This window comes from Nerophis ophidion, linkage group LG01 (assembly GCF_033978795.1).
Source record: "Nerophis ophidion isolate RoL-2023_Sa linkage group LG01, RoL_Noph_v1.0, whole genome shotgun sequence".
In the NCBI taxonomy this organism is placed as follows: Eukaryota; Metazoa; Chordata; class Actinopteri; order Syngnathiformes; family Syngnathidae; genus Nerophis; species Nerophis ophidion.
Window position 1 is genome coordinate 11,990,269 of NC_084611.1, and position 13,593 is coordinate 12,003,861.

General features: G+C 35.5%; 1 long non-coding RNA gene across 1 annotated transcript; it reads left to right on the forward strand.

Annotated features, from left to right (window-relative positions):
* The first annotated feature begins 575 nt into the window (after nucleotides 1-575).
* On the forward strand, nucleotides 576-10,040 carry LOC133564075 (uncharacterized). Its single transcript, XR_009809220.1, has 4 exons — nucleotides 576-736; nucleotides 8,298-8,400; nucleotides 8,621-8,722; nucleotides 9,938-10,040. It is a non-coding gene; the product is annotated as an uncharacterized LOC133564075 (long non-coding RNA).
* Nucleotides 10,041-13,593: the final 3,553 nt, after the last annotated feature.

The following is a 13,593-nucleotide window of genomic DNA, read 5'->3' on the forward strand; positions in this document are numbered from 1 at the left end:
AAAAAAAAAAAAGACAAAATGGCAATACCAACAATTAAAATCGATTGTTGCTAGGCAGAATATGTTGCTTCATAAACTAATGGGGAAAAAAAGGAAATCCCACAAAATTACTGAAGCAAAAATAATTAAGAGGACTGTGAGATAAGTCACGTCATTTTTGATGAAATAATTTTTGATGGGCGGCATAGCTCGTTTGGTTGCAGGTTCGATTCCCGCTTCTGCCATCCTAGTTACTGCCGTTGTGTCCTTGGGCAAGACACTTTACCCACCTGCTCCTAGTGCCACCCACACTGCTTTAAATGTAACTTAGAAATTGGCTTTCACTATGTAAAGCGCTTTGAGTCACTAGAGAAAAGCGCTATATAAATATAATTCACTCACTTATTTGGAATTAAATCAAATGAAACACAATAATGACGTATTGGCGCCAACTGCTGGCTGCGGTGCAGAATGACCTCAGCTGCCGTTGACGTCACCCCCCCGCCACTTTTCCGTCAATCACATTCTCTGACCAATTATTGATCGAAAGTGAGGAGGCGGGTCTTAAAAGTTGTTGTCTGCTGGTGATAGTGACCCCTTTGATGCATGTGTGTGTAGACGACGTGTCATGGGTTGACCTTTGACCTGATAACCTTGTCTGCAGAGGAATGTCCGCCAGGCAAGCGCGCCCCGACGTCGAGATAAGAGAGTCTTCCCTGCTTCCTTCGCCTGTGAAAAGCGCCGAGTCAGCCGATCGGTGAGTCCTCGTCACATGTCCCCGGTGCTGAGTCCTGACAAAAGGGGAGGAAAAAAAAAAGGTCGTCCTGATTGAGGACTGAACTTCACCGAGTGGTTAAAGTCGCAGACCTGGATCACAAGTCTTGGTTTTACATTGGGAAAGTTGTGCAAGATGGCACTTGCTGCTTTTTGCTGGAGGTCATGGCTGCCATTAGAGGGCCTCTTATAATAGTAAATCATTAAGGAATTTGATTATTTAACTTTTTTTTTTTTTTTTACATAGTGCATTAAAAAAATCATGTAGATTTTAGAATAGAATGGAAAGCACAGTTTGCTCACAATAGACAACAATAATAAATAAATAATATAATATAAATATATTATACAATCCGGCTTCCTCCCACCGCCAAAAAAACATGCACCCGAGGTGGCGACTTGTCCAGGGTGTACACTGCCTTCTACCCGAAACACAGCTGAGATAGGCTCCAGCGGCCCCGAAAGGGACAAGCGGTAGAAAATGGATGAATGGATATATTCTATGTACAAACCTTGTTTCTATATGAGTTGGGAAATTGTGTTAGATGTAAATATAAACAGAATACAATTATTTGCAAATCATTTTCAACCCAAATTCAGTTGAATATGCCACAAAGACAACATATTTGATGTTAAAACTGATAAACATTTTTTTGTTGTTGCAAATAATCATTAACTTTAGAATTTGATGCCACCAACACGTGACAAAGAAGTTGGGAAAGGTGGCAATAAATACGGATAAAGTTGAGGAATGCTCATCAAACACTTATTTGGAACACCCCATCGAAAATGTGTGGCGCATTATGAAGCGTAAAATACGACAGCTGTTGAAGGACTGAAGCTCTACATAAATCAAAAATGAGAAAGAATTCATCTTTCAAAGCTTCAACAATTAGTTTCCTCAGTTCCCAAACGTTTATTGAGTGTTGTAAAAAGAAAAGGTGATGTAACACAGTGGTGAACATGCCCTTTCCCAACTACTTTGGCATGTGTTGCAGCCGTGAAATTCTAAGTTAATTATCATTTGCAAAAAATAAGTAGAGTTTATGAGTTTGAACATCAAATATCTTGTCTTTGTAGCGCATTCAACTGAATATGGGTTGAAAAGGATTTGCAAATCATTGTATTCCGTTTATATTTACATCTAACACAGTTTCCCAACTCATATGGAAACGGGGTTTGTAAATATATTATGCAATCCGGCTTCCTCCCACCGCCAAAAAAACATGCACCCGAGGTGGCGACTTGTCCAGGGTGTACACTGCCTTCTACCCGAAACACAGCTGAGATAGGCTCCAGCGGCCCCGAAAGGGACACGCGGTAGAAAATGGATGAATGGATATATTTTATGTACAAACCCTGTTTCCATATGAGTTGGGAAATTGTGTTAGATGTAAATATAAACAGAATACAATGATTTGCAAATCATTTTCAACCCAAATTCAGTTAAATGTGCTAAAAAGACAACATATTTGATGTTCAAACTGATAAAAAAAAATGTTTTGGCAAATAATCATTAACTTTAGAATTTGATGCCACCAACACGTGACAAAGAAGTTGGGAAAGGTGGCAATAAATACTGATAAAGTTGAGGAATGCTCATCAAACACTTATTTGGAACACCGCATCGAAAATGTGTGGCGCATTATGAAGCGTAAAATACGACAGCTGTTGAAGGACTGAAGCTCTACATAAAACAAGAATGGGAAAGAATTCCACTTTCAAAGCTTCAACAATTAGTTTCCTCAGTTCCCAAACGTTTATTGAGTGTTGTTAAAAGAAAAGGTGATGTAACACAGTGGTGAACATGCCCTTTCCCAACTACTTTGGCACGTGATGCTGCCATGAAATTCTAAGTTAATTATCATTTGCCAAAAAAAAAATAGAGTTTATGAGTTTGAACATCAAATATGTTGTCTTTGTAGTGCATTCAACTGAATATGGGTTGAAAAGGATTTGTAAATCATTGTATTCCGTTTATATTTACATCTAACACAATTTCCCAACTCATATGGAAAGGGGGTTTGTAAATATATTATACAATCCGGCTTCCTTCCACCGCCAAAAAAACATGCACCCGAGGTGGCGACTTGTCCAGGGTGTACACTGCCTTCCAACCGAAACGCAGCTGAGATAGGCTCCAGCGACCCCGAAAGGGACAAGCGGTAGAAAATGGATGAATGGATATATTCTATGTATTATGTAAATATTCTATATCCTACCACGTTTTTTTTTTACGAAAAAATCTGGCAGCTTAGTTGCCAGACTTTTACAGTAAAATATATGATGTGTTGTTTTTATTATTATTATTATTATTTTTTTTTTAAACATAAATATATATTTTTTATTTTTTTTAGGCAACTCAGCTGCAAGTTTTTTACCATAATAAAATGTGGTACCGTTATTCCATTTACTGTATGAACGTCAACCGTGGATTTTACTATTTAAAAAAATCATGTAGATTTTAGAATAGAGTAGAAAATACTTTATTGATCCCTGGGGGAAATTCAGCACCACACTTTACTCACAATAGACAATAATAACAAATAATACAATATATTATATGAGTAATATAAATATATTATACATATATTCTATGTATTATGTAAATATTCTATATTTTACCATGTTTTTTGACCCAAAAAATGACAGTTTAGTTGCCAGACTTTTACAGTAAAATATATGGTGTTTTTTTTAATATTATTATTATTTTTACAACATAAATAGAATGTTTTTTATTTTTTTTTTAGGCAACTCAGCTGCAAGTTTTTTACCATAATAAAATGTGGTACCGTTATTCCATTTACAGTAATACACCGTATGAACGTCAACCGTGGATTTTACTATTTTTAAAAAATCATGTAGATTTTAGAATAGAATAAAATGTACTTTATTGATCCCTGGGGGAAATTCAGCAACACACTTTGCTCACAATAGACAATAATAACAAATAATACAATGTATTATATACATAATATAAATATATTATACATATATTCTATGTATTATGTAAATATTCTATATTTTACCATGTTTTTTTTGACGAAAAAAAAAGCAGTTTAGTTGCCAGACTTTTACAGTAAAATATATGGTGGTTTTTTTTAATATTATTATTATTTTTACAACATACATATATACATTTTTTTTTTCTTAGGCAACTCAGCTGTAAGTTTTTTACCATAATAAAATGTGGTACCGTTATTTCATTTACAGTAATACACCGTGTTAACGTCAACCGTGGATTTTACTAATAAAAAAAAAATCATGTAGATTTTAGAATAGAATAAAAAGTACTTTATTGATCCCTGGGGGAAATTCAGCAACACACTTTGCTCACAAAGACAATAATAATAAATAATACAATATATTTTATATATAATATATGAATAATATAAATATATTATACATATATTCCATGTATTATGTAAATATTCGATATTTTACCATGTTTTTTGACAAAAAAAATGGCAGTTTGGTTGCCGGACTTTTACAGTAAAATATATGGTGTTTTTTTTTTAATATTATTATTATTTTTACAACATGAATAGAATTTTTTTTTTTTCTTTAGGCAACTCAGCTGTAAGTTTTTTACCATAATAAAATGTGGTACCGTTATTCCATTTACAGTAATACACCGTATGAACGTCAACCGTGGATTTTACTATTAAAAAAATAATAATGTAGATTTTAGAATAGAATAAAAAGTACTTTATTGATCCCTGGGGGAAATTCAGCAACACACTTTGCTCACAATAGACAATAATAACAAATAATACAATATATTATATGAATAATATAAATATATTATACAAATATTCAATGTATTATGTAAATATTCTATATTTTACCATGTTTTTTGACGAAAAAAATGGCAGTTTAGTTGCCAGACTTTTACAGTAAAATATATGGTGTTTTTTTTTTATATTCATATTATTTTTACAACATAAATAGAATGTTTTTTCTTTTTTTTCAGGCAACTCAGCTGCAAGTTTTTTTACCATAATAAAATGTGGTACCGTTATTTCATTTACAGTAATACACCGTATGAACGTTAACCGTGGATTTTACTATTTAAAAAAAATCATGTAGATTTTAGAATAGAATAAAATGTATTTTATTGATCCCTGGGGGAAATTCAGCAACACACTTTGCTCACAATAGACGATAATAACAAATAATACAATATATTATATATATAATATATGAATAATATAAATATATTCTACATATATTCTATGTATTATGTGAATATTCCATATTTTACCATGTTTTTTGACGAAAAAATGGCAGTTTAGTTGCCTGACTTTTACAGTAAAATATATGTTTTTTTAAATTAATATTATTATTATTTTTACAACATAAATATAATTTTTTTTCTTCTTTTTTAGGCAACTCAGCTGCAAGTTTTTTACCATAATAAAATGTGGTACCGTTATTCCATTTACAGTAATACACGGTGTTAACGTCAACTGTAGATTTTACTAATAAAAAAAAAATCATGTAGATTTTAGAATAGAATAAAAAGTACTTTATTGATCCCTGGGGGAAATTCAGCAACACACTTTGCTCACAAAGACAATAATAATAAATAATACAATATATTTTATATATAATATATGAATAATATAAATATATTATACATATATTCCATGTATTATGTAAATATTCGATATTTTACCATGTTTTTTGACAAAAAAAATGGCAGTTTGGTTGCCGGACTTTTACAGTAAAATATATGGTGTTTTTTTTTTAATATTATTATTATTTTTACAACATGAATAGAATTTTTTTTTTTTCTTTAGGCAACTCAGCTGTAAGTTTTTTACCATAATAAAATGTGGTACCGTTATTCCATTTACAGTAATACACCGTATGAACGTCAACCGTGGATTTTACTATTAAAAAAATAATAATGTAGATTTTAGAATAGAATAAAAAGTACTTTATTGATCCCTGGGGGAAATTCAGCAACACACTTTGCTCACAATAGACAATAATAACAAATAATACAATATATTATATGAATAATATAAATATATTATACATATGTGTTATGTAAATATTCTATATTTTACAATTTTTTTTGGGACAAAAAAAATGGCAGTTTAGTTGCCTGACTTTTACAGTAGAATATATGGTGTGTGTGTTTTTTTATTATTATTATTATTATTTTTACAACATAAATATAATTTTTTTTCTTTTTTTTTAGGCAACTCAGCTGCAAGTTTTTTACCATAATAAAATGTGGTACCGTTATTCCATTTACAGTAATACATCGTGTTAACGTCAACTGTGTATTTTACTAATAAAAAAAAAAAAATCATGTAGATTTTAGAAGAGAATAAAAAGTACTTTATTGATCCCTGGGGGGAATTCAGCACCACAGTTCGATCACAATAAACAATAATAATAAATAATTCAATATATTATATATATATAACATACCCCAAAGGGAATAAGCGGTAGAATATGGATGGATATATAATATATGAATAATATAAATATATCATACATATATTCTATGTATTATGTAAATATTCTCTATTTTGCCACAATTTTTTACGGAAGACGGCAGACTTTTACAGTAAAATATATGGTGTTTTTTTTATATTATTATTATTTTTACAACATAAATATATATATATATATTTTTTAGGCAACTCAGCTGCGAGTTTTTTACCATAATAAAATGTGGTAGTACCGATATTCCATCTACAGTAATACACCGTATTAACATCAACTGTAGGTTTTACTATTAAAAAAAAAAAAAAAAAAGTGAATTATATTTTTATAGCGCTTTTTCTCAAGTGACTCAAAGCGCTTTACATAGTGAAACCCAATATCTAAGTTACATTTAAACGAGTGTCGGGTGGTACTGGGAGCAGGTGGGTAAAGTGTCTTGCCCAAGGACACAACGGCAGTGATGAGGATGGCAGAAGCGGGGATCAAACCTGGAACCCTCAAGTTGCTGGCACGGCAACTCTCCAACAAAAAAAAAAAAAAAAAAAAAAACCTGACAGCTCAGTCGACAGAATTTTACTGTAAGAAAAACGATGAGTTAGGCTCCAGCACCACCCGCAACCACAAAAGGGACAAGCGGTAGAAAATGGATGGATGGAAAACAAACCTTGGTTGTTGTTGTTTTTTTTCAACTTAAAATTTTTAAATCTAAAGTACAGATGATTGTCACTCCCATTTTTTGTATGTTGTTTACTGGCGTCTTATTGCAGTCTACACATATCTCCTATGTGTGACTACCATCTACCGGTCACACACTCATAAGGTATTTTATTGACACGAATTATATCCAGGCTTTTAAAGTTCCATCCATCCATTTTCTAACGCTTATTCCCTTTGGGGTGGCGGAGGGCGCTGGCGCTTATCTCAGCTACAATCGGGTGGAAGGCGAGGTACACCCTGGACAAGTCGCCACCTCATCGCAGGGCTTTTAAAGTTAAAAAAGTTAAAGTACCAATGATTGTCACACACACACAGAGTTGTGGCAAAATTATTCTCTGCATTTGACCCGTCCCCCTTTTTCACCCCCTGGGAGGTGAGGGGAGCAGTGATCAGCAGTGGTGGTCGCGCCCGGGAATCATTTTTTGGTGATTTAACCCCCAATTCCAACCCTTGATGCTGAGTGCCAAGCAGGGAGGTAATGGCTTCCATTTTTTATACATGTTGTTTACTGGCGTCATATTGCAGTCTACACTTATATCTTATGTGTGACTCCCATCTACTGGTCACACACTCATAAGGTATTTTATTGACACAAATTATATCCAGGCTTTTAAAGTTAAAAAAGTTAAAGTACCAATGATTGTCACACACACGCAGAGTTGTGGCAAAATTATTCTCTGCATTTGACCCCTCCCCCTTGATCACCCCCTGCGAGGTGAGGGGAGCAGTGAGCAGCCACAGTGGCCACACCCGGGAATCATTTTTTTTGGGTGATTTAACCCCCAATTCCAACCCTTGATGCTGAGCGCCAAGCAGGGAGGTAATGGCTTCCATTTTTTTTTACATGTTGTTTACTGGCGTCATATTGCAGTCTACACGTATCTCTTATGTGTGACTGCCATCTACTGGTCACACACTCATAAGATATTTTATTGACACAAATTATATCCAGGCTTTTAAAGTTAAAAAAGTTAAAGTACACGAGTTGTGGCGAAATTATTCTCTGCATTTGACCCATCCCCCTTGATCACCCCCTGGGAGGTGAGGGGAGCAGTGAGCAGCCACAGTGGCCACACCCGGGAATCATTTTTTTGGCGATTTAACCCCCAATTCCAACCCTTGATGCTGAGTGCCAAGCAGGGAGGAAATGGCTTCCATTTTTTATACATGTTGTTTACTGGCGTCATATTGCAGTCTACACGTATCTCTTATGTGTGACTACCATCTACTGGTCACACACCCATAAGGTATTTTATTGACACAAATTATATCCAGGCTTTTAAAGTTAAAAAAGTTAAAGTACACGAGTTGTGGCGAAATTATTTTCTGCATTTGACCCATCCCCCTTTTTCACCCCCTGCAAGGTGAGGGGAGCAGTGAGCAGCCACAGTGGCCACACCCGGGAATCATTTTTTTGGTGATTTAACCCCCAATTCCAACCCTTGATGCTGAGTGCCAAGCAGGGAGGTAATGGCTTCCATTTTTTATACATGTTGTTTACTGGCGTCATATTGCAGTCTACACGTATCTCTTATGTGTGACTACCATCTACTGGTCACACACTCATAAGATATTTTATTGACACAAATTATATCCAGGCTTTTAAAGTTAAAAAAGTTAAAGTACACGAGTTGTGGCGAAATTATTCTCTGCATTTGACCCATCCCTCTTTTTCACCCCCTGCAAGGTGAGGGGAGCAGTGATCAGCAGTGGTGGCCGCGCCCAGGAATACTTTTTTGGTGATTCAACCCCCAATTCCAACCCTTGATGCTGAGTGCCAAGCAGGGAGGTAATGGCTTCCATTTTTTTATATATATGTTGTTTACTGGCGTCATATTGCAGTCTACATGTATCTCTTATGTGTGACTGCCATCTACTGGTCACACACTCATAAGGTATTTTATTGACACAAATTATATCCAGGCTTTTAAAGTTAAAAAAGTTAAAGTACACGAGTTGCGGCGAAATTATTCTCTGCATTTGACCAATCCCTCTTTTTCACCCCCTGGGAGGTGAGGGGGGCAGTGAGCAGCCACAGTGGCCACACCCGGGAATCATTTTTTGGGTGATTTAACCCCCAATTCCAACCCTTGATGCTGAGTGCCAAGCAGGGAGGTAATGGCTTCCATTTTTTATACATGTTGTTTACTGGCGTCATATTGCAGTCTACACTTATATCTTATGTGTGACTCCCATCTACTGGTCACACACTCATAAGGTATTTTATTGACACAAATTATATCCAAGCTTATAAAGTTAAAAAAGTTAAAGTATCAATGATTGTCACACACACCCAGAGTTGTGGCGAAATTATTCTCTGCATTTGACCCATCCCTCTTTTTCACCCCCTGCGAGGTGAGGGGAGCAGTGAGCAGCCACAGTGGCCACACCCGGGAATCATTTTTTTGGTGATTTAACCCCCAATTCCAACCCTTGATGCTGAGTGCCAAGCAGGGAGGTAATGGCTTCCATTTTTTATACATGTTGTTTACTGGTGTCATATTGCAGTCTACACGTATCTCTTATGTGTGACTACCATCTACTGGTCACACACTCATAAGATATTTTATTGACACAAATTATATCCAGGCTTTTAAAGTTAAAAAAGTTAAAGTACACGAGTTGTGGCGAAATTATTCTCTGCATTTGACCCATCCCTCTTTTTCACCCCCTGGGAGGTGAGGGGAGCAGTGAGCAGCCACAGTGGCCACACCCGGGAATCATTTTTTTTGGGTGATTTAACCCCCAATTCCAACCCTTGATGCTGAGCGCCAAGCAGGGAGGTAATGGCTCCCATTTTTTTTTACATGTTGTTTACTGGCGTCATATTGCAGTCTACACGTATCTCTTATGTGTGACTGCCATCTACTGGTCACACACTCATAAGATATTTTATTGACACAAATTATATCCAGGCTTTTAAAGTTAAAAAAGTTAAAGTACACGAGTTGTGGCGAAATTATTCTCTGCATTTGACCCATCCCTCTTGATCACCCCCTGGGAGGTGAGGGGAGCAGTGATCAGCAGTGGTGGTCGCGCCCGGGAATAATTTTTTGGTGATTAAACCCCCAATTCCAACCCTTGATGCTGAGTGGCAAGCAGGGAGGTAGTGGCTCCCATTTTTTTTTACATGTTGTTTACTGGTGTCATATTGCAGTCTACACATATCTCTTATGTGTGACTACCATCTACTGGTCACACACTCATAAGGTATTTTATTGACACATTATTTCCAAGCTTTTAAAGTTAAAAAAGTTAAAGTACACAAGTTGTGGTGAAATTATTCTCTGCGTTTGACCCATCCCCCTTTTTCACCCCCTGCGAGGTGAGGGGAGCAGTGAGCAGCCACAGTGGGCACACCCGGGAATCATTTTTTTGGTAATTTAACCCCCAATTCCAACCCTTGATGCTGAGTGCCAAGCAGGGAGGTAATGGCTTCCATTTTTTATACATGTTGTTTACTGGCGTCATATTGCAGTCTACACGTATCTCTTATGTGTGACTACCATCTACTGGTCACACACTCATAAGGTATTTTATTGACACAAATTATTTCCAGGCTTTTAAATTTAAAAAAGTTAAAGTACACGAGTTTTGGCGAAATTATTCTCTGCATTTGACCCATCCCCCTTTTTCACACCCTGGGAGGTGAGGGGAGCAGTGAGCAGCCACAGTGGCCACACCCGGGAATCATTTTTTGGGTGATTTAACCCCCAATTCCAACCCTTGATGCTGAGTGCCAAGCAGGGAGGTAATGGCTTCCATTTTTTATACATGTTGTTTACTGGCGTCATATTGCAGTCTACACTTATCTCTTATGTGTGACTCCCATCTACTGGTCACACACTCATAAGGTATTTTATTGACACAAATTATATCCAAGCTTTTAAAGTTAAAAAAGTTAAAGTATCAATGATTGTCACACACACCCAGAGTTGTGGCGAAATTATTCTCTGCATTTGACCCATCCCTCTTTTTCACCCCCTGCGAGGTGAGGGGAGCAGTGAGCAGCCACAGTGGCCACACCCGGGAATCATTTTTTTGGTGATTTAACCCCCAATTCCAACCCTTGATGCTGAGTGCCAAGCAGGGAGGTAATGGCTTCCATTTTTTATACATGTTGTTTACTGGCGTCATATTGCAGTCTACACGTATCTCTTATGTGTGACTACCATCTACTGGTCACACACTCATAAGGTATTTTATTGACACAAATTATATCCAGGCTTTTAAAGTTAAAAAAGTTAAAGTACACGAGTTGTGGCGAAATTATTCTCTGCATTTGACCCATCCCCCTTGATCACCCCCTGGGAGGTGAGGGGAGCAGTGATCAGCAGTGGTGGTCGCGCCCGGGAATAATTTTTTGGTGATTAAACCCCCAATTCCAACCCTTGATGCTGAGTGCCAAGCAGGGAGGTAATGGCTCCCATTTTTTTTACATGTTGTTTACTGGTGTCATATTGCAGTCTACACATATCTCTTATGTGTGACTGCCATCTACTGGTCACACACTCATAAGATATTTTATTGACACAAATTATATCCAGGCTTTTAAAGTTAAAAAAGTTAAAGTACACGAGTTGTGGCGAAATTATTCTCTGCATTTGACCCATCCCCCTTTTTCGTCCCCTGGGAGGTGAGGGGAGCAGTGATCAGCAGTGGTGGTCGCGCCCGGGAATAATTTTTTGGTGATTTAACCCCCAATTCCAACCCTTGATGCTGAGTGACAAGCAGGGAGGTAATGGCTCCCATTTTTTTACATGTTGTTTACTGGCGTCATATTGCAGTCTACACGTATCTCTTATGTGTGACTCCCATCTACTGGTCACACTTAACATTAAACCAGGTACCAAATAAAATTGCTTCGAGGTCGGTAAGCACAACTAGAATTACATAGTATTTGGTATGAACTCACAACCTACAGATCTCAGGGCGGACAGTCTAACCACTAGGACACCGAGTAGGTTTTCCGGGGCCATATAGAATGAGGTGGAGGGCCAGTTTTGGCCCGCGGGCCTTGAGTTTGATGCCTGTGCCTTATAGTAAAAAATGTCTTCAGGAAAGGGAACTAAACTAAACCAAACCAAACCAGTTGAGACCGCTTGAACGCCCTGAGATGACAATGACCTGGATCTCTGAGAGCATTCTCAGACGTTTATCTTCTGTGTTGATGTTACATTTTATCTACACTGTCAATAAACTAAGCAAATGAAAGATAATCCGCTTAATGGATCCGTTTTTTTAATCATTCATGAAAAGCATTCCTTGATGTTTTCCAGCACAGAGCGAACATTGCTGGCTAGATTGAGTTATCAGGGTTTGTTTGTTTTGTTTTTTTGCTCGGTTTTGCTACAACTCTGGGCAGTTTAAAGGTTTGTTGTTAGTATTTATTCAATGTATTTAAAATGATATATAAGCGTTACAGGCCAAATGTTTGTACACGCCTTCTCATTCAATGTGTGTTCTTTATTTTCATGACTGTTTACATTGTAGATTGTCACTGAAGGCATCAAAACTATGAACAGGTGGAGTTATGTACTTCACAAAATAAGGTGAAATAACTGAAAATGTTTTATATTCTAGTTTCTTCAAAATAGCCACCCTTTGCTCTTGATTACTTTTTCGCACACTCTTGGCATTCTCTCCATGAGCTGCAAGAGGTTTTCACTTCACTTCACAGGTGTGCTTGAAGCTCATCGAGAGAATGCCACGAGTGTGCAAAAGCAGAAAACGTTTATTGCATAAAATATATTCATAAGAAAATATATATGTTTTGAATATTCATCAAATGCAACAGTTCCTTTAGAGAAGTGACTTCTCGATGCTAAAGTGGGCTATAATAATTGTATTATTATTATTATTATTAAACTGTCTTAAATCATAAGATAAAGTGGCAAGAAAATAAAATGTTAACATTTGTATTGTTATTCTATGGGCTATATTCATTTCATCATTATTATTATTATTATTATTAATATTATTATTATTATTTAACAGTCTGAAATCATAAGATAAAGTGTCAAAAAAGTAAAATGTTTACATTTGTATTATTATTTTATGGGCAATATTAATTTTATCATTATTATTATTATTAAACAGTCTGAAATCATAACAAAGTGTCAAAAACTCAAATGTTTACATTTGTATTATTATTTTATGGGCTACAATCATTTTATCATTATCATTATTATTATTATCAAACTGTCTGAAATCATAACATAAAGTGTCAAAAAACAAAAATGTTTACATTTGTATTGTTATTTTATGGGCTATAAGCAGTTTATCGTTATTATTATTAAACTGTCTGATATCATTAGATAAAGTTTCAAAAAACTGAAATGTTTACATTTGTATTATTATTTTATGGGCTATAATCCTTTTGTCATTTTTATTATTATTAAACTGTCTGAAATCATAACATAAAGTGTCAAAAAACTAAAATGTTTACATTTGTATTAATATTGTATGGGCTATAATCATTTTATCATTATTATTATTAAACAGTCTGAAATCACAAGATAAAGTGTCAAAAAACAAAAATGTTGACATTTGTATTATTATTTTATGGGCTATAATCATTTTATCATTATTATTATCATTATTATTATCATTATTATTGAAATGTCTGAAATCATAAGATAAAGTGTCAAAAAACTCAAA